At 42.0% G+C, this 18447-nt stretch overlaps 1 pseudogene; it reads right to left on the reverse strand.

The window, feature by feature from the left end:
* Positions 1 to 6648: 6648 nt before the first annotated feature.
* Positions 6649 to 17793, reverse strand: LOC129490789 (small ribosomal subunit protein eS26-like; annotated as a pseudogene).
* Positions 17794 to 18447: the final 654 nt, after the last annotated feature.

The following is an 18447-nucleotide window of genomic DNA, read 5'->3' on the forward strand; positions in this document are numbered from 1 at the left end:
CCCAAGGTAATTTATAGATTCAGTGCCATCCCCATCAAGCTACCAATGACTTCCTTCACAGAATTGGAAAAAACTACTTTCAAGTTCATATGGAACCAAAAAAGAGCCCACGTTGCCAAGTCAGTCCTAAGCCAAAAGAACAAAGCTGGAGGCATCATGCTACCTGACTTCAAACTATACTGCAAGTCTACAGTAACCAAAACAGCATGGTACTGGTATCGAAACAGAGATATAGAATGGAACTCTCAGAAGTAATACCATACATCTACAACCATCTGATCTTTGACAAACCTGGCAAAAACAAGAAATGGGGAAAGGATCCCCTATTTAATAAATGGTGCTGGGAAAACTGGCTAGCCATATGTAGAAAGCTGAAACTGGATCCCTTCCTTACACCTTATACAAAAATTAATTCAAGATAGATTAAAGACTTAAATGTTAGACCTAAAACCATAAAAACCCTAGAAGACAACCTAGGCAATACCATTCAGGACATAGGCATGGGCAAGGACTTCATGTCTAAAACACCAAAAGCAATGGCAACAAAAGCCAAAATTGACAAATGGGATCTAATTAAACTAAAGAGCTTCTGCACAGCAAAAGAAACTACCATCAGAGTGAACAGGCAACCTACAGAATGGGAGAAAACTTTTGCAACCTACTCATCTGACAAAGGGCTAATATCCAGAATCTACAATGAACTCAAACAAATTACAAGAAAAAAACAACCCTATCAAAAAGTGGGCAAAGGACATGAACAGACACTTCTCAAAAGAAGACATTTATGCAGCCAAAAGACACATGAAAAAATGCTCATCATCACTGGCCATCAGAGAAATGCAAATCAAAACCACAATGAGTTGCCATCTCACATTAGTTAGAACGGCCATCATTAAAAAGTCAGGAAACAACAGGTGCTAGAGAGGATGTGGAGAAATAGGAACACTTCTACACTGTTGGTGGGACTGTGAACTAGTTCAACCATTGTGGAAGACAGTGTGGCAATTTCTCAGGGATCTAAAAGTAGAAATACCATTTGACCCAGCCATCCCATTACTGGGTATATACCCAAAGGATTATAAATCACGCTGCTATAAAGACACATGCACACGTATGTTTATTGCGGCACTATTCACAATAGCAAAGACTTGGAACCAACCCAAATGTCCATCAATGATAGACTGGATTAAGAAAATGTGTCACATATACACCATGGAATACTATGCATCCATAAAAAATGATGAGTTCATGTCCTTTGTAGGGACATGGATGAAGCTGGAAAACATCATTCTCAGCAAACTATCACAAGGACAAAAAAACCAAACACTGCATGTTCTCATTCATAGGTGGGAATTGAACAATGAGAACACTTGGACACAGGAAGGGGAACGTCACACACTGGGGCCTGTTGTGGGGTGGGGGGAGGGGGGAGGGACAGCATTAGGAGATATACCTAATGTAAATGACGAGTTAATGGGTGCAGCACATCAACACGGCACATGTGTACATATGTAACACACCTGCACGTTGTACACATGTACCCTAGAACTTAAAGTATAATAATATATATATAAATAAATAAAAATAAAAATTATAAGTTCACTGAGGGTAATTACCATGTGTCATGCTGTTACCGTACCCTTTATAGTCCTTGTTTTGGATCTGGAACATACAAAAATACATATTCAATTGTATTAAACTGAAATATAACATATACGATGAATTAGTTATCAAGCATTAATGATATTTTGTCAGATTGCTAATTATCTATCCAATATCCATTCTCCTCCCTTTCATGAGAGACATAACCTCCACAATTTGTGGGTATGACAATGTGTTCTAACCCCATATCAAGAACAATGAAAGATGCTGTAAAAGGGATATGGTAATTAATTACCCAAGAAGACTACATTTCTAGTAAAGGATTCTTCTTGTTCACAGAGCACAGAACAACAGAATACAGTGGTCTTAGGTCACGTCATGCAGACAATAAGCAGTGAAGGAAGTTGGAGAAGGGAAGAACTTCTGTAACTGTGATGTTAATGTATTTCTTGCAGCTAGCGGTGATCACGTGATATGGTTTGGCTGTGTCCCTACCCAGATATCATCTTGAATTGTAGCTCCCATAATCCCCACATGCAATTGGAGGCACCCAGTGGAAGGTAATTGAATCATGGGGATGGGTTTTCCCGTGCTGTTCTCATGATAGTGAATAAGTCTCATGAGATCTGATGGTTTTATAAAGGGCAGTTTCCTTGCACACGCTCTCTTGCCTGCTGCTGTGTAGCATGTGTCTTTGTTTCCTTGCACCTTCTGCCATGATTGTGTGGCCTTCCCAGCCATGTGGAACTGTGAATCCCTTAAGCCTCTTTTTCTTTATAAATTAGCCAGTGTCAGATATGTCTTTACAGCACCATGAGAAGAAACTAATATATCACGTAGCTACATTCTGGCCATTGGGAGTTAAGTAGAACCGTTGTATGAAATTTCCGGGGAAGCCTTCTAAATGGAGCTGACTCAGCTGAAAACTGTGTGCGTTTTCCTTTCCCTTTTCCTTTCTGTGGTTTCCAGGATACCAGACAAGATGCTGGAGCAGCAGCAGCCAGCTTGAGGATAGAAGCTGTGTGCTAAGAATGGTAAATCAGAGAGATGGAAGATGTCTTGATTCTGGATCTCTCTGTAGTGCTGCCCTACCAGCCCTGGACTGCCGATTTCTGGATTTCTACATGAGGAAATAGAACTCTGACTGGGGCCTGTTGGGAGAGGATGGGGAGTGGGGGAGAGCATCGGGACAAATAGCTAAAGCATTCTGGGCTTAATACCTAGGTGATGGGTAGATAAGTGCAGCAAACCACCGTAGCACACGTTTACCAATGTAACAAACTAGCACATCCTGCACATGTACCCCAGAACTTAAAATAAAATAAAATAACTTTGTGTGTTTTCTTTTAGGTTTTAAAAAAATTTTATGTAGCAGAATATAATCCTAGCTGAAACATACAAATTAACTCTTGCAAAAGAACAGAAGAAAAGTACCATCTAAAATAAAGGCAAATATTCTTTCAGGTTTTTTTTTTTAAAGGCATCTTTACCGATACGCAAGGCGTGTGTGTACTACTATCATCAGATGTATGTGGTATTACTAATAAAAAATATATTCTGTTTTTATTCATTTTCTTTTTCATCATGCCAAATCCTTCAGTGATGTGGGCTTTAGCTTGTCTTCCCATGAGAGGACGATTTTCCCGTAAATTAGAGCAAAAAGAAAAAAGCCTTGTAAATCATCTCTCTCGCTTAACCTGCCCATTGTCCTCCTCTGCAGGAAACCTACAGGTTGCAGAAGAAAATGGCTGGTGGAAATGCAGCAGGAAGAATAACATGGTTGTGAAACGAGGTAAGAATCAGTGAAATTAGTGTAACAGCACATCTTACTGGCTTTTTTTTTTTTTCCTACTTCACAAACTTAAAATTGGGGAAATTGTTGAGAGGAGTCTTTGTTTTAAATGAGTGCAAGACAAGGACATATCTTTCTAAGGATCACATTAAATGAGGTGGAAAGAGAAGGAGACTCGGATGATAAATCAAAAATCCCACCCCTTCTGTCTACCTCTCCCACTGCCTTCCATTCCAACACATCAAGCCAACATGAGGGATTATTTTCCATTCCTAGGGTGTGGTACATTTACAGAAAAGCCCCCATTTAGGGCTTTGATAATTTTAGAAAGACGTTCAGAATATGGACATCAAAGTAATGTCTTGTGTTTCTCAAGTTCTGCATTTTTCCCTCAAGAAGGGCCAGAATTAATGAACCAAATCCATGTTTTTGTGATACCACAAATCCCAAAGTGCAAACCAGTAGAATTTAGAAAGCAAATAATCCCATTTTATAATAAAACAACATGATACAGACCACAGGTGGACTGTATCATGAACAGCAACAATGGAGAGGGCAGCAGTGTGTTAGCAAGAGGAAGAAATGATGACAGCAAAACCTGGGAGGTCCATTTCGGGATTCCTTACTCAGGAGGCTGGCAAGGAGGTTCGGGCCATTGTCTGGAAGCTTCTCTGGGCTGGGGGCTAGGAGCCTTGGTTTCCCTCCATGGGGGCCTCATCATAGGCTGCTTGGACTTCCTCTGAGAACCCAGATTGGGTCTAAGGGTCAGTGTCTCGAGAGAGCTGGCAGAAGTGCATGGCATTCTAACGCTCTAGCCTGAGAAGCCACATAGCCCATGGCACTCGGCTGTACAGGTTCCCTAGAGGTCTAGGGCAAGAGGAAGCAGTGGCAGCATTTTCAGACATGTCTCTGGGACTAGGGGTGGGGAGCTGGAAGGGATGGAGAGAGGGAGACTTCTAGAGACCCGAGAGATGAGGCCATTTCTACTGCACTTTGTGTTAATATTTAAAGCAGTCCTGAAGGTTTGCCCTGACTCAACAGGAGAGAGTACTGGTCCCATCCTTCCATGGAAATAATGCTGAGGTCACGCTGTAAGAAGGGCCTGTGAGATGGGACATGCTGTTGTTGCTATCTTGGGAAAATACAGACTGCTCCGGTGGGAAAAACACATTTCCATGAGGGAGAAGCATTTCTTCAGTCACCTACTTAGCCTGGAAGCTTACTGACCATGTATTAGCTCTTATAACACCTGTGGAGGCCCCAGAGGGTGAGATTTCACCCCCACCCCATATGAGCATCTTGGGCTGTCCAGAAGTCACTGCATTCATGAAAGCTTCAGAAATTAAGAGTCAAGCACTAATTTTCAGGCCTCACTCCTTTCAATAAACACGCCATAGTTCATTTTGCATTTACGAAGAATGAGCTTGTTTGGGGGAGACTGCTGTCTCCTGTACCCTGTCCACTGAGAGGCAGGCATCCCAAATTCAGGTTTCCATGGCGCTGGGCTGCCACATCAGTGCCTCCCTGTCAGGGCTAATCTCTGGCCTGGTGGGGAGTGGGTGATGTGTGTGCTAGGATCAGGCCGCTGGACAGCCATTGTCTCTCCTAGTTCCAGAGTGACATACATTCTTACTGTAGTAAATAACAGTAACCTAAGTTTTCCTAGCCTGTGAGAATAAATGTGGTCACATTAACAGCAATAAATCACATTTCAGTGTTAATACCTTCACCCAGCATACAGATAACAAGATAACACGAATGTTATCTCACCTATGTTTAACAATCAGTTGCCTTTTTCACTCCAGGCTGTCCTGGTTGATGTTTCCTGCCCACAAAGCCATTGAAAGGTGGGCATCTCCTCACGTGGCTGCTGCTAGTGAGGGACATAGTATCGGCCCTGGGGCCTAAAGCGGTGCTGTGGCCTCTGGAGTCCTCAGCAGTCCTTTTGGCACTACAGGCATGCTGTGTTTACAGCAGAGATGGAGAGGTTTTCTGCCTTATCCCCACCCTGCCCAGCCCCCAGCTCTGGGCTTTAGTTTGTTATCTGGGTACCAGAGAGCATAGCTTGAGCCCCTGCGTCTCACAGGGCCCCTTATGACAACAGCCTCCTCAGCCTCTGCAAACAACCCCTCTCTCCACAGGGCTCAGATGAGAATCCAGGGAAACCAACTTCTTAAAAATAGATGCCAGTAGGCTGCCTACCCTGCCAAGTCATTGGACATTTCCAGACATGCCTGATTCCCAGCAGAGAACACAAATTAGGCTCTCGAATCCCTGCTAAAGCATTACTAAACGTGCATAGCACACCCTAATGCTTTCCCCTGAATCAACTCTGCTAGGTAGGTAGGACAGATGATAGTATTACTGTTTCCATCTTTCATACAAAGAAATTAATTCTTAGTGAGAAAAAGCTAGAAGCCTGAAGTGAGATAATAATTAAGATTTTGATTGATCACACAAATGGAGGTCTTTGAACAGCAAATCTGGCACTCTCCTGGAGTACTTCACGGTGACAGGTCACCAAGCTCGGCCTGGATGCTCTAGACAGAGGCATTTTCTTCTCTGTGCTCACAGCATGTTGGTTTGTTGTAGAGTTTGCTGTATTTTATGACACCACTTTAAATGTCAGTCTTCTCCACTAAACATCTCTCATGCCAGCAAATTGCCTGGCATGGAGGAGGGACTTGATAAACACTTATCGGTGGAATGAATATGAATTTTTTTAAAATCTCTTAATGTTTCTCTAATGAAGGTGGAATCCTCCCACCCCAGAGAACATTTGGAAGTGGAGGAGCATTTTTGGTTGTCACAATACAGTGGAGTGATGCTCCATGCCTTTTATAACCAGGGCCAGGGATACGGGACATCTTGCAATCTGTCAGACAGTCCTGCACAAAGAAGTGCTCTGTCCAAAATGCCAATCGCTCCTCCTTCGAGAATAACTACAAGGAAGTCCAAATGTTAGGAAAGTCCCAACTACTCCTAAGCTTTCGAGTCTAGCCTAGGAATAACTTAGCTATCTGTGACCTTGCTATTTGAGTTTTGAGACAAAATAGGGGTTATGCTATATACTCACCTCATGCTATGGTTTAATGAAAACATATGTAAGAGGCCTAATAGAGTGGTTGCACGTGGCAGGCAGACAAGTGATTTGAGCTCCTTTTCCCCTTACTTCAGGTAATAGGAAAAATCATTTGTCAATGTATCAGTTTGGCCTATGGTTTAACTCAACTGAAAGTATATATATATATGTATTTAAGTACAATTTCCATTTTATTTTTATCCAGAGAATAGTCTGTCTCCAGTCTTTAAGAACTCAGCTCCTTACATGAGCTTTGGTGGGTGACGTGGGGCAGCACCCGCAGGTCTAAATCAGCGTGGGGGTGTTCGGTCCTTGCGGGCTTCACGAGATCCATTCCTGACTACTTTGCTGTGAATTGCACAACTCACACAGTAATGTAGCTTCACATACAGCTTGGGAAGCACATAGGCATCGAAGACGCTCGCTTCAGAAATGTCCCTGACTGCTGCGGCCTCCACTATGTTTCGAATGACGAATTTCTTAATGGCCTTGTCCTTGGGTGCGCATCGGGCACAGTTAGTGCAGCGAATAGGCTGCACGTGGCCGCGGCCCTTTTTGGCACGACCGTTGTTCCTTCTTTTCTGTGTCACCTTGGAGGCACGGACCGGAGAGAGGAAGTGAAAGATATTTTGAAAGCAGGCCTAGTGTTCTAGGATCTGCCCTTGGAAATATAAAAAGTAGTATAGTAGTATATTGCCCAATTGTTGTGAGGATTCAAGTTTCTAAAGATCAGTGCCTGGCACTTGGTAGTCTCCTAATAAATAGTTGACTTGATGATAGGTGGCAGAAATCTAAGAAGAGCAGTGCTCTTGCTTAAATATTAAGGTAGCATAAAATCAAATCATATGCTCCCTCTTTAGCAAAATTGAGTGAGATTTCTTCAGTAAGTTCTGCTTATCCACTATTTCCTGGAAATTAAACAGACTTCCCACAGAAGACAACAATTCTTGACTTCACTCTGTTCCCACCATTGCAGGGTAATGCATGCTTGGGGCAAAAACACATATGGCTCACCTGTTTTATAGTGTCTCTTCATACCCTTTCAATTCCCACTGCTGAATGAATTTACTTTCTACCTGCTTCTTATTAGAGAAAATATGTCACAGCAACATTAAAAAATGTTGATAAGAATAGAAAACCATAATCCTAACCCTACTGCAACTGTTTAAAAAATTGCCTTCCAATGCTTTTCTGTAAGAATGTCTTTTTGCTGGGCGCGGTGGCTCATGCCTGTAATCCCAGCACTTTGGGAGGCTGAGGTGGGTGGATCACGAGGTCAGGAGTTCAAGACCAGCCTGGCCAAGATGGTGAAACCCTGTCTCTACTAAAAACACAAAAATTAGCCAGGCATGGTGGTGGGCACCTGTAATCCCAGCTACTCGGGAGGCTGAGGCAGGAGAATTGCTTGAACCCGGGAGACAGAGTTTGCAGTGAGCCGAGATCGTGCCACTGCACTCCAGCCTGAGTGACAGAGCGAGACTCCGTCTCAAAAAAAACAACATAGTGTTGGAAGTTCTGGCCAGAGCAATCAGGCAGGAGAAGGAAATAAAGGGTATTCAATTAGGAAAAGAGGAAGTCAAATTGTCCCTGTTTGCAGATGACATGATTGTATATGTAGAAAACCCCATTGTCTCAGCCCAAAATCTCCTTAAGCTGATTAGCAACTTCAGCAAAGTCTCAGGATACAAAATCAATGTACAAAAATCACAAGCATTCCTGTACACCAATAACAGACAAACAGAGAGCCAAATCATGAGTGAACTCCCGTTCACAATTACTTCAAAGAGAATAAAATACCTGGGAATCCAACTTACAAGGGATGTAAAGGACCTCTTCAAGGAGAACTACAAACCACTGCTCAATGAAATAAAAGAGGATACAAACAAATGGAAGAACATTCCATGCTCATGGGTAGGAAGAATCAATACCGTGAAAATGGCCATACTGCCCAAGGTAATTTATAGATTCAATGCCATCCCCATCAAGCTACCAATGACTTTCTTCACAGAATTGGAAAAAACTACTTTAAAGTTCATAGGGAACCAAAAAAGAGCCCGCGTCGCCAAGTCAATCCTAAGCCAAAAGAACAAAGCTGGAGGCATCACCCTACCTGACTTCAAACTATACTACAAGGCTACAGTAACCAAAACGCATGGTACTGGTACCACAACAGAGACATAGATCAATGGAACAGAACAGAGCCCTCAGAAATGATGCCGCATATCTACAACTATCTGATCTTTGACAAACCTGACAAAAACAAGAAATGGGGAAAGGATTCCCTATTTAATAAATGGTGCTGGGAAAACTGGCTAGCCATATGTAGAAAGCTGAAACTGGATCCCTTCCTTACACCTTATACAAAAATTAATTCAAGATGGATTAAAGACTTACATGTTAGACCTAAAACCATTAAAATCCTACAAGAAAACCTAGGCAATACCATTCAGGACATAGGCGTGGGCAAGGACTTCATGTCTAAAACACCAAAAGCAATGGCAACAAAAGCCAAAATTGACAAATGGGATCTCATTAAACTAAAGAGCTTCTGCACAGCAAAAGAAACTACCATCAGAGTGAACAGGCAACCTACAGAATGGGAGAAAATTTTTGCAACCTACTCATCTGACAAAGGGCTAATATCCAGAATCTACAATGAACTCAAACATATTCACAAGAAAAAAACAAACAACCCCATCAAAAAGTGGGTGAAGGACATGAACAGACACTTCTCACAAGAAGACATTTATGCAGCCAAAAAACACATGAAGAAATGCTCATCATCACTGGCCATCAGAGAAATGCAAATCAAAACCACAGTGAGATACCATCTCACACCAGTTAGAATGGCCATCATTAACAAGTCAGGAAACAACAGGAGCTGGAGAGGATGTGGAGAAATAGGAACACTTTTACACTGTTGGTGGAACTGTAAACTAGTTCAACCATTGTGGAAGTCAGTGTGGCGATTCCTCAGGGATCTAGAACTAGAAATACCATTTGACCCAGTCATCCCATTACTGGGTATATACCCAAAGGACTATAAATCATGCTGCTATAAAGACACATGCACACATATGGTTATTGCGGCACTATTCACAATAGCAAAGAGTTGGAACCAACCCAAATGTCCAACGATAGACTGGATTAAGAAAATGTGGCACATATACACCATGGAATACTATGCAGCCATAAAAAAGGATGAGTTCATATCCTTTGTAGGGACATGGATGAAACTGGAAACCATCATTCTCAGTAAACTATCGCAAGGACAAAAAACCAAACACCGCATGTTCTCACTCATAGGTGGGAATTGAACAATGAGAACTCACGGACACAGGAAGGGGAACATCACACTCTGGGGACTGTTGTGGGGTTGGGGGAGGGGGGAGGGACAGCATTAGGAGATATACCTAATGCTGGATTACGAGTTAATGGGTGCAGGAAATCAACGTGGCACATGGATACATATGTAACAAACCTGCACATTGTGCACATGTACCCTAAAACCTAAAGTATAATAAAAAAAAAAGTCTACAGAGTAGCTATCATAATGCACATACTATCTTGACTTCTATTATATCCAATTTGTATTACATATTTTCCACATTTCCTGCATAATTATAATGTTTAATGACTGCAAAACATTTCATTGCTTTAATATGCCACCCCATCTTGTTAGATATTGAGATTGTTCTCACTAGGTAGGGCAGCAATAAATATTTTTTTACAAACAATTTTTAGCACTGCTTTAATATTTGATAGAATAAATCTCTAGTACTTTAAATATAGAGTCAAAGCAGAATGAATATTATGACTCTTGTTCTGAAATTTCTTATACATTTCCAAGAAGGTGATACCAATTTCCAATGCCATTAGAAGTATATAAGAATCCAATTTCACTGCAGCCCTGAACCATATAATTATTTTTTAAAAATTAGCAGGTTTAAAAGTGAAGCTTACTTTTTATTTATTTGATTATTGTCAAGCATAATTATTTTCCATATGCTTTATTTTCTCTTTATATTTCCTCTTATGAATGTTTACATAATCCAACTTCTCCCTAACCAGAATCGAATATAGTAGAAGAAAAAGAATATTGGGTTAGTTTTGGGGCTTCTAGCAGCACACTCTTCTAACTGAATCTCTTTCTGCCCAACATACCTCATCTGTATCTAAGGAAGTTGGCTGATCGCTGATTCTTTCTGGCTCTAAACTTAAATTATTCTAAATACCCTACATGAAACAGGCCAAACTTAACCATACACAGTATTACAAAGTATCATATCTGTAATTGGCATAGGTAAATATCTAGAATTTCACACTGGGGCAGGTGGAATTCTTAATAGATTTCAGGGAATCTCATAATTTCTGAGAAGTATGTGAAGGTTAATAGAGAAACTCTTCATTCATTTATTCAACAGGTATTTAGAGAGGACCTATAATGTACTGGACTCCCTAACAGATGCTTGGCATGCAAAGATAAAGCAGATGCAGTTATAGGGGAGCTTTGGTCAAATGGAAGAGATGGGTGAACAGGAGAATTACAAGGAAGGGTGGTAGGGGCTATGGTCAGCAGCACGGGGAGCAGCCGCTTAAGAGGGCTTCACAGAAGAGGGGGCTTTGAGCCAGGACTTGAAAAATGAGTAAGATTTTGCCAAGAGGAGGCTAGAGGAGTGAGTAGAGGTAGAGAGGAAAGTCTTGGTCTGCAGGGAAGGGCATGTGAAAGGCATGAATCTATGCAAAACAACTTACTAATAACAGTGAGAAGTTAGTTTTCTGGGATATATGGTGCATTGTGCAGAAATAGAGCTGGACAGTAAATGGGGGTTAGATTTTATGCCAAGTAAAGGAGTCTGTTTTTTTATCTTCTGGGAAGCTTGGATGCTTGGATATAGCAGGAAGCCAGGGGAGATTTCTAAGCAAGGGAGTGAGATGGCCAGTTTTTTTTTTTTTTTTTTTTTTTAAGATCACTTCTGGGTATCCACAAGTGCCATTAGAATTTACTCATCTCAAAGCTGGGATTAATTGTGCAAACCTGGGGGCTCTGTTTTGAGGCCTTAACCATTTTCATTCAATACATTGTTGAGTGTTCTTCTTCTATTTACCTATGACTATCAGGCATCTGAAAAGCTGGGAAACAGAAGATGAATTTATTTTTAAACAGTATGTTAGCTATATTTTCAAATAATATGCACAATCTTTTCCTTCAAACTCCAGACATCTATTCAGATGAAGCACTTCTATATTTAAAACAATGGGTTCAATTCTGGATTTGTCAAAAAAGTGTAATGAATGTGTGTCCCAGGTTGGATAATAAATTACATGGTCATGTTATCTAATCTGGAATGCCACAGATCTTGTGGCAGAGGGAAAGAGATCATGGTAGAGCTGTGTGCGGCTCATAGCTTCTGTTCATACAAAGCATACATCAATTCCACTCATATTTCATTGGGCAAAGCAAGTCACATGGACAAGCAACCTATATATAGAGTCTGTATGCTTATGCAATATGTACAGTAGTATCTACATCTAGATGTCCATCTCAATTATTGAGAAAGGTTTTTTTTTATTATACTTTAAGTTCTAGGGTACATATGCACAAGGTGCAGGTGTGTTACATATGTATACATGTGCCATGTTGGTGTGCTGCACCCATTAACTCGTCATTTACATCAGGTATATCTCCTAATGCTATCCCTCCCCCCTCCCTCCACCCCACAACAGGCCCTGGTGTGTGATGTTCCCCTTCCTGTGTCCAAGTGTTCTCATTGTTCAATTCCCGCCTATGGGTGAGAACATGCGGTGTTTGGTTTTTTGTCCTTTCGATAGTTTGCTGAGAGTGATGGTTTCCAGCTTCATCCATGTCCCTACAAAGGATATGAATTCATCCTTTTTTATGGCTGCATAGTATTCCATGGTGTATATGTGCCACATTTTCTTAACCCAGTCTATCATTGATGGACATTTGAGTTGGTTCCAAGTCTTTGCTATTGTGAATAGTGTCGCAATAAACATACATGCGCAAATTATTAAGAAAGGTTTTAACTAGTTTTTCAGTGATAAAATCAAGTCCAGTCATTTTTCACTTGTTCTTGGCCACATCCCTCAACTTGCCAGCCCTGCCCTGTGTTGCAGAGCACTGACCCTTGCAAAAATACGTTTCCCAAGCTTCCTTGATTTTTTTTAGGTTTCTTCAATGGTAGGTTCTGGCAGGAGATTGAAGGATGTGAGGAAGGAAGAAGCCAGAGTATTCCTCCTTTCTCTCTGTGTGTCTCGTAGCATCTCTGGCTGTGGCTGTCATCCCTCCATCTTTCAGCAGCTATCAGGCCATCCTCCTTGTTGGACCCAGCTGCCTGTGAGCAGCCCCCTCTTGTGGGCTCCTCTCTTTGTCCATCCAGCCCTGAGAATAAGAGTGGCTTCTTTCAGTGTCTGATCTCCAGTTGCTGCACCATTTGCTACTTCAGTTCTTTCTATGCCTTTAATAGTTCATCATATTCACTTCCCTCTATTGAATGACCTGGAATAGGTTCTATTTCCCTGACTGGACTCTGCATAATACAGACTGTATTCTGTTCTTGAAATTAGTCACCTTTTTCAAACTTGTCCAGTACCTTAAGTCACCTTTACTCCAATTGTCCATTCACCAGGGTTGGCTGTGAATACTTTAGAAAGTGTGGTTAAGCTCCTTTAAAAAACCTTATACTGAAAGACCATGCTCCTAACTTTTGTTCCAGGCCCAACAAATATATCATAGGGTGGCACAAATAAATATTTTTAAAATATTTACAAATATTTACAAGTTCTTATCTTTAAAAACATGGCAGAGCAGGACTAGGGTGGCAGTGGAATTATCTGAGAACAAATGAGCAAGTTATTGGCCCAGGTTCCACTCCTCGAAAAACAAGATAGGCTGGCACAGTGGCTCATGTCTGCAATTCCAGCACTTTGGGAGGCTGTGGCTAGAGGAGTGCTTGAGCCCAAGAGTTCAAGACCAGCCTGGGCAACATCTATACAAAAAATGTTTTAAAAATAGCTAAGCGTGGTGGCATGTGCCTGTAGTCCCACCTACTTGAGAGGCTGAGGTGGGATGATCACCTGAGCTGAGGAGTTGGAGGCTGCAGGGAGCTATGATGTCACCTACTCCAGCCTGGGTGACAGAGTGAGACTTTGTCTCAAAACAACAACAACAACAGCGACAAACAAGATAAGCTTTTCCTTTGTGTGTGCTTAAGATACTTCCCTATATATAGATATTGACATTTACCTTGCATACAAGTAAACACATGCACACATATGACATTTATATATTCATGTATATATGACTTAATTATATTTAAAAGACTATGGATATATTGGTAGTCTTTAAAGAGTTTATTTAAAGATATTTAGAATACAATGATTGCAGCCAGAGGATGACTTATTTAAAAGCTCCTACGTTCCATACTGATTTTCTATTGATATCTTTGATACAATGTTTGGAAGCAAATTTTAAGTATGGGAGGGAGTAGCTAGAGACACTGTAGGAAAAAGATTTCATAGCATCCAGAAAGAATTTTTGCAACTAAGTACTGAATGAATGGGCAAATGACAGCCTTAGAGACACTGAAGTCACATTTTGCTTCCTCTTGAATTAACAAGGGGATTTTGCTTCAATGTGTACTAACAAGGGGATTTTGCTTCAATGTGTACAAACAAGGGAGAGGAGCAGGAAAGGTTGGTTTCTGGGGAACAGTTTACTCATCCTGAGGCAGTCTGCTGCTGGTCTGACACCAGCAGGCATTGCGGCGGCTGTGGACGCGGCACTATAGTAGTACTGCTATGGGTTTTCTAATGGTCCGAAGGGACCTCTGAGGAGCCTTTCTCCAGGGACTGTCACACTGGACAGAGCAGGATTGAACATGGGAGTTGGGCAGTCACCAGGGTTTTTTGAGTCCAAATGACAGCAGGTTCCTCTGAGGGACATTTGCTGAGGAATGGCATGGCACTGGGCTCTTTATGTGCCTAAGTGTGGACTTCAGAGACAGACTGTCCTAAATTAAAATCCCAGCCTGGCCACTTACTAGCTACATGAGCACGAGCATATTTTGTAATTTCTTTGACTCTCAATCTCTGCCTTCATTAAAATGAGGACTATAATATCTTCTTGGGCAGGGATGCACACGCGTGCATGCACACACACACACACACACACACACACCATGCTTGGTTCATAAAAAGCACTTGTTTGATGTGTTATTTTTATTATTGACAATAATAAGTTATTCATATGCTGTATTTATAAGATGCATGCAGCCAGTTTATAACATAATTATATTCCTCTGCTTCTCTACACTGCTACAAGGACCTCTAATCCAGTTTTGTCACCATGCAAACTAAGAGCCTGAAGCCCAAAGAGGGTCAAGAACTTGCCCCAAATTAGGCAGCTAGTGAGTAGTAAACCGTGGCCCTTCTGACTCAGTCAGAAATTGCAACAACATCTCACCTTGGTGTGCACACTCTCCCTGCCCACCCCTTCTCAGGGACCTTCCCCAAAATGGCTGCATAATGCATCCCGAAAGAGTCCTACTGGCACCAAATCTCCTCCATTTTCCTTATTCGAGCCTAACTTCCTGCATCTTTCCATCTCCTTTTTTTCAACCAGAGACTTAATTTTTTCTCCTCTGAATTTTATTCTTTACTTGCCCTCCCTTAAATGTGCTGACATTCTGTGCCTCATTAGTTAGTTTTTTAATTCACTCAACAAACATTTATCTAACACTTTTAAGGGGGAAGACTCTGGAGAACTAATGCTTAAAATTACTCCAGGGGCTCACAATCTATGGAGGAAATGAACTTATAAGCAGAAATTGCAATACTTTGTGATTAGGAGGGGAACACAGGACCCTGGGACCCCAAGACCTCTCACCAACAGGAGGCGGTCTAGCATGGTGGTTGACAGCATGGGCTGTAAAGCGAAATCCTGGGGATTTGAATCTCAGCTCCTCCATCCATGTGCACCCGTGGGGAAATTCTATAGACTCAAGGAGTTTTGGTTTCCTCTCCTATAAAGTAGGAATTGTAATAGTACCTGCCCCAGAGGGAATGTGAGGCTTAAATGAGAAAACTTTTAAACTTTAAATATTTAAATATATTTACAAGCTGTCATCTCCCTTTAGATATAGAGCTGAGTGGGAGAAGGGCAGGAAATCTATCTGAGAGCACATAGTAAGCATTCCATCAAAGCGATTTCTTTTTGCCTTAGGAGGGAGAGTAAACAGAGATTACTCATCATTGAATAGCTGGAGTTTAGGTTATTCATGAAAAAGGATCAGGATCTCTCCTCTTCCTGCAGCCAAAGCAAAAATTTCATAGTTCTACTCCAAATGTGAATGATCAGCGTGATCACAAGTGGCTGAGGAACTGACCCTGAGGGTGGTTGATGATTGACTTTCTATAGTGGATGGGCTGCCAGAGCTGACAAGCAAAGCTTAGGCAAATTCTGCATCTCACAACCTGTGTGGTCCAGCTGTGGGCTGAACAAAGAGTGGCATATGTGATGTGAGAGCTTTGAATAGAGCCTGAGATTGCCTGTTTCTGTGTGCAGGAAAATGGTTTACCCAGTGAATACTGTATTTCCTTTCCAGCATCCTTTCCTACTTGGAGCGTAGGGCTGAAACCGTGAGGCGATTTCTCTACTTTGCTGGGTGTGTTTCCTGAGCAAGGTGAGCCTATCATTTTCCATTCAGCCCCCAGCTAAGAGAGAAGTTCCTCAGGCAAAAACACAAACACACGAACACAAAAAAATCAGGATAGATGGAACAAAACACCAATGTCTTCTGCCTTTCTCCAGTGTTTCGAAAAATAAACTTGCTGGAAAGGGGATATTGAATTAATTCCTCAACAGCCAGGCACACTTGTGGGTTTCAGCTATGGGGACTCTGAAAGCTGTGTCAGTTGCTGTGAATTCTACATTTCTTTGTGTGTATGTGTGTGTGTTTACGTGCATGAATGAGTGTGTGTGTGTGTGTGTGTCTGTATGTTGGTGGGGGTGGGGGACTGGTTTAAAGGGGATTGCTGTAGCTCAGACAGGGCGGGAATTCATTTTCATTTGGAATCAAATGCTTTCAGAGCCAGATAAAATGAAAAACTTTATTCAGCATTTTCTGAAAGAAGCCACCCAAGGTCTCCTTTTTCAGTATCAGGGACCACAAATGCCAACTAAGTCACACGGGCTATGTCTGTGCACACACATATGTAATTTTTAATATCCTCACATGACTAAAATGGATTTGTCCCATTCAGTGGGAAGCCACAACATTTATTACATCTCTTTCTCAAATAAAGCTCAAAGCAAGCATTTCATCTTTCCTCATGTAATCATCATAAGGTAGCAAATGAAATTTTCCAAACCTAAAAGCATGTTGCTAAGAGCTCCAGGGCACTGCATGTCACTTCTTACTTTGATGTGTTCATGGAAGGGGGTGGGGGATGACAAAAAAGAGGAGAAAGGAAAGAAAAGAGAAAGAAAGATGCGCCACATCTTCCTTGAGATTTCAGAAAGCAATTTTTTTCTTTTTTAACTCTTTATGTAGTGACAAGATGGAGCTGATTAAAAGAAGACAAGGAAAGTCTCAGTGCCAGACCACTTCAGAAACGAAGCATTCCAGAAAGGCATGTACGAACTCCTGTCAGAAACAGGAATGATTTCATGGCCCCTTTTGCATATTAATGAACTACAAGTAACCTCAGTTTAGCGGTGCAGATGCAACATTTCAGGAGCCGTGCCAGAATTCAGCGATAAATGCCAGCTCCAGGGGAAATACATTTCATGATAGAATTAGGAGAGCAGCCATCTGAGACGTCCACAGAAATCGCCATCCCCCTAGAAATGGAAGGGGGCATCTGGGGAGCAGGGCACTGGTGGCAGTGGGTGTGGGGTATCTGGGGTCATTTTTCTAAAACCGGTTACCAGGCATGCTCTCAATCTTCAACTCTTCTGACACTGCACATTTCCTCAAGCAACAAAATCATTTGCCAAAAGGTCAAGCTTAGGTGAATTGATTAATTTGGCTCCCTATTTTTCTGGTGTAACTTAAAAAAAATGTTTAATCATATAGTCCTCCTTGTTTTAGAAACAAAATACCTCTTTTTGCTTCTTCCCCACCCTGCTCCCCCAACTGCCTGTCAGGCATTTTTTTTGTCCCCCAACTTCTTGCAACCTGTGGTTGTATTTTCTGGCAGAAGGCAAGCTCTCAGCAGTCCTCTTTTCCTCCAGTGCTCCTCCAGAATTTGCTTGATTCTCGCCCCCTTGCTCGCTCATTCCCCTTTGTCCCATACGCGTAGTACAACCGTCACTGTCGTCTGTGCTCACCATCTGTTTCTAAAATTCCTATGATACAGAAATCACATGACGGTTTGAGGTGCAGCCATTTCAGTGTTGCAAGCTTTCGCTTGGCAGGGTTTGGAAACGATGGCTGTGTGGTTTTGCCGGATGGGACTGACCAGCTCACGTGGTGTGACAGCAAGCCCTATTGAAGGACCTTCGAAAGCTGCTGCCGACAGGATCAGATGTTTCTGTAAGACTGAGAATGGAGAATAAAGCCACAGGCTTTATTTTCAGCTGAGACCCAGGCTAGATTGCAGCCAAGGAGAAGAGAAAACACGTACAGAGCAATGCTCTGCACTGCATTGTGAAAAAATAACACACACCTAGAGTTGACTTAGCTGCTCTCTCAGTCAACTCTTGCCAGAATAATGCTACACGGCAAAACACTGTGAGATTCAGCAGCTTCACACAATTATTCAATCTCATCCATAAGTCTGCAGGTCAGGTGAAGGTTGGCTGACCCAGGTTTGGTCTACCTGGGCTTGCCTCCAAGCTGCAGATTAGGTCCACGTCTGCTCTATGTGTCTCTCATTCTCTTGGGCAAGTGGGCTACCTGGCTGTGTTCTTATGGAGATGGCAGAAGTGCACGAGGGTAAATCTAAC

The sequence above is a fragment of the Symphalangus syndactylus genome, chromosome 9 (genome assembly GCF_028878055.3).
Source record: "Symphalangus syndactylus isolate Jambi chromosome 9, NHGRI_mSymSyn1-v2.1_pri, whole genome shotgun sequence".
NCBI classification, from domain to species: domain Eukaryota; kingdom Metazoa; phylum Chordata; class Mammalia; order Primates; family Hylobatidae; genus Symphalangus; species Symphalangus syndactylus.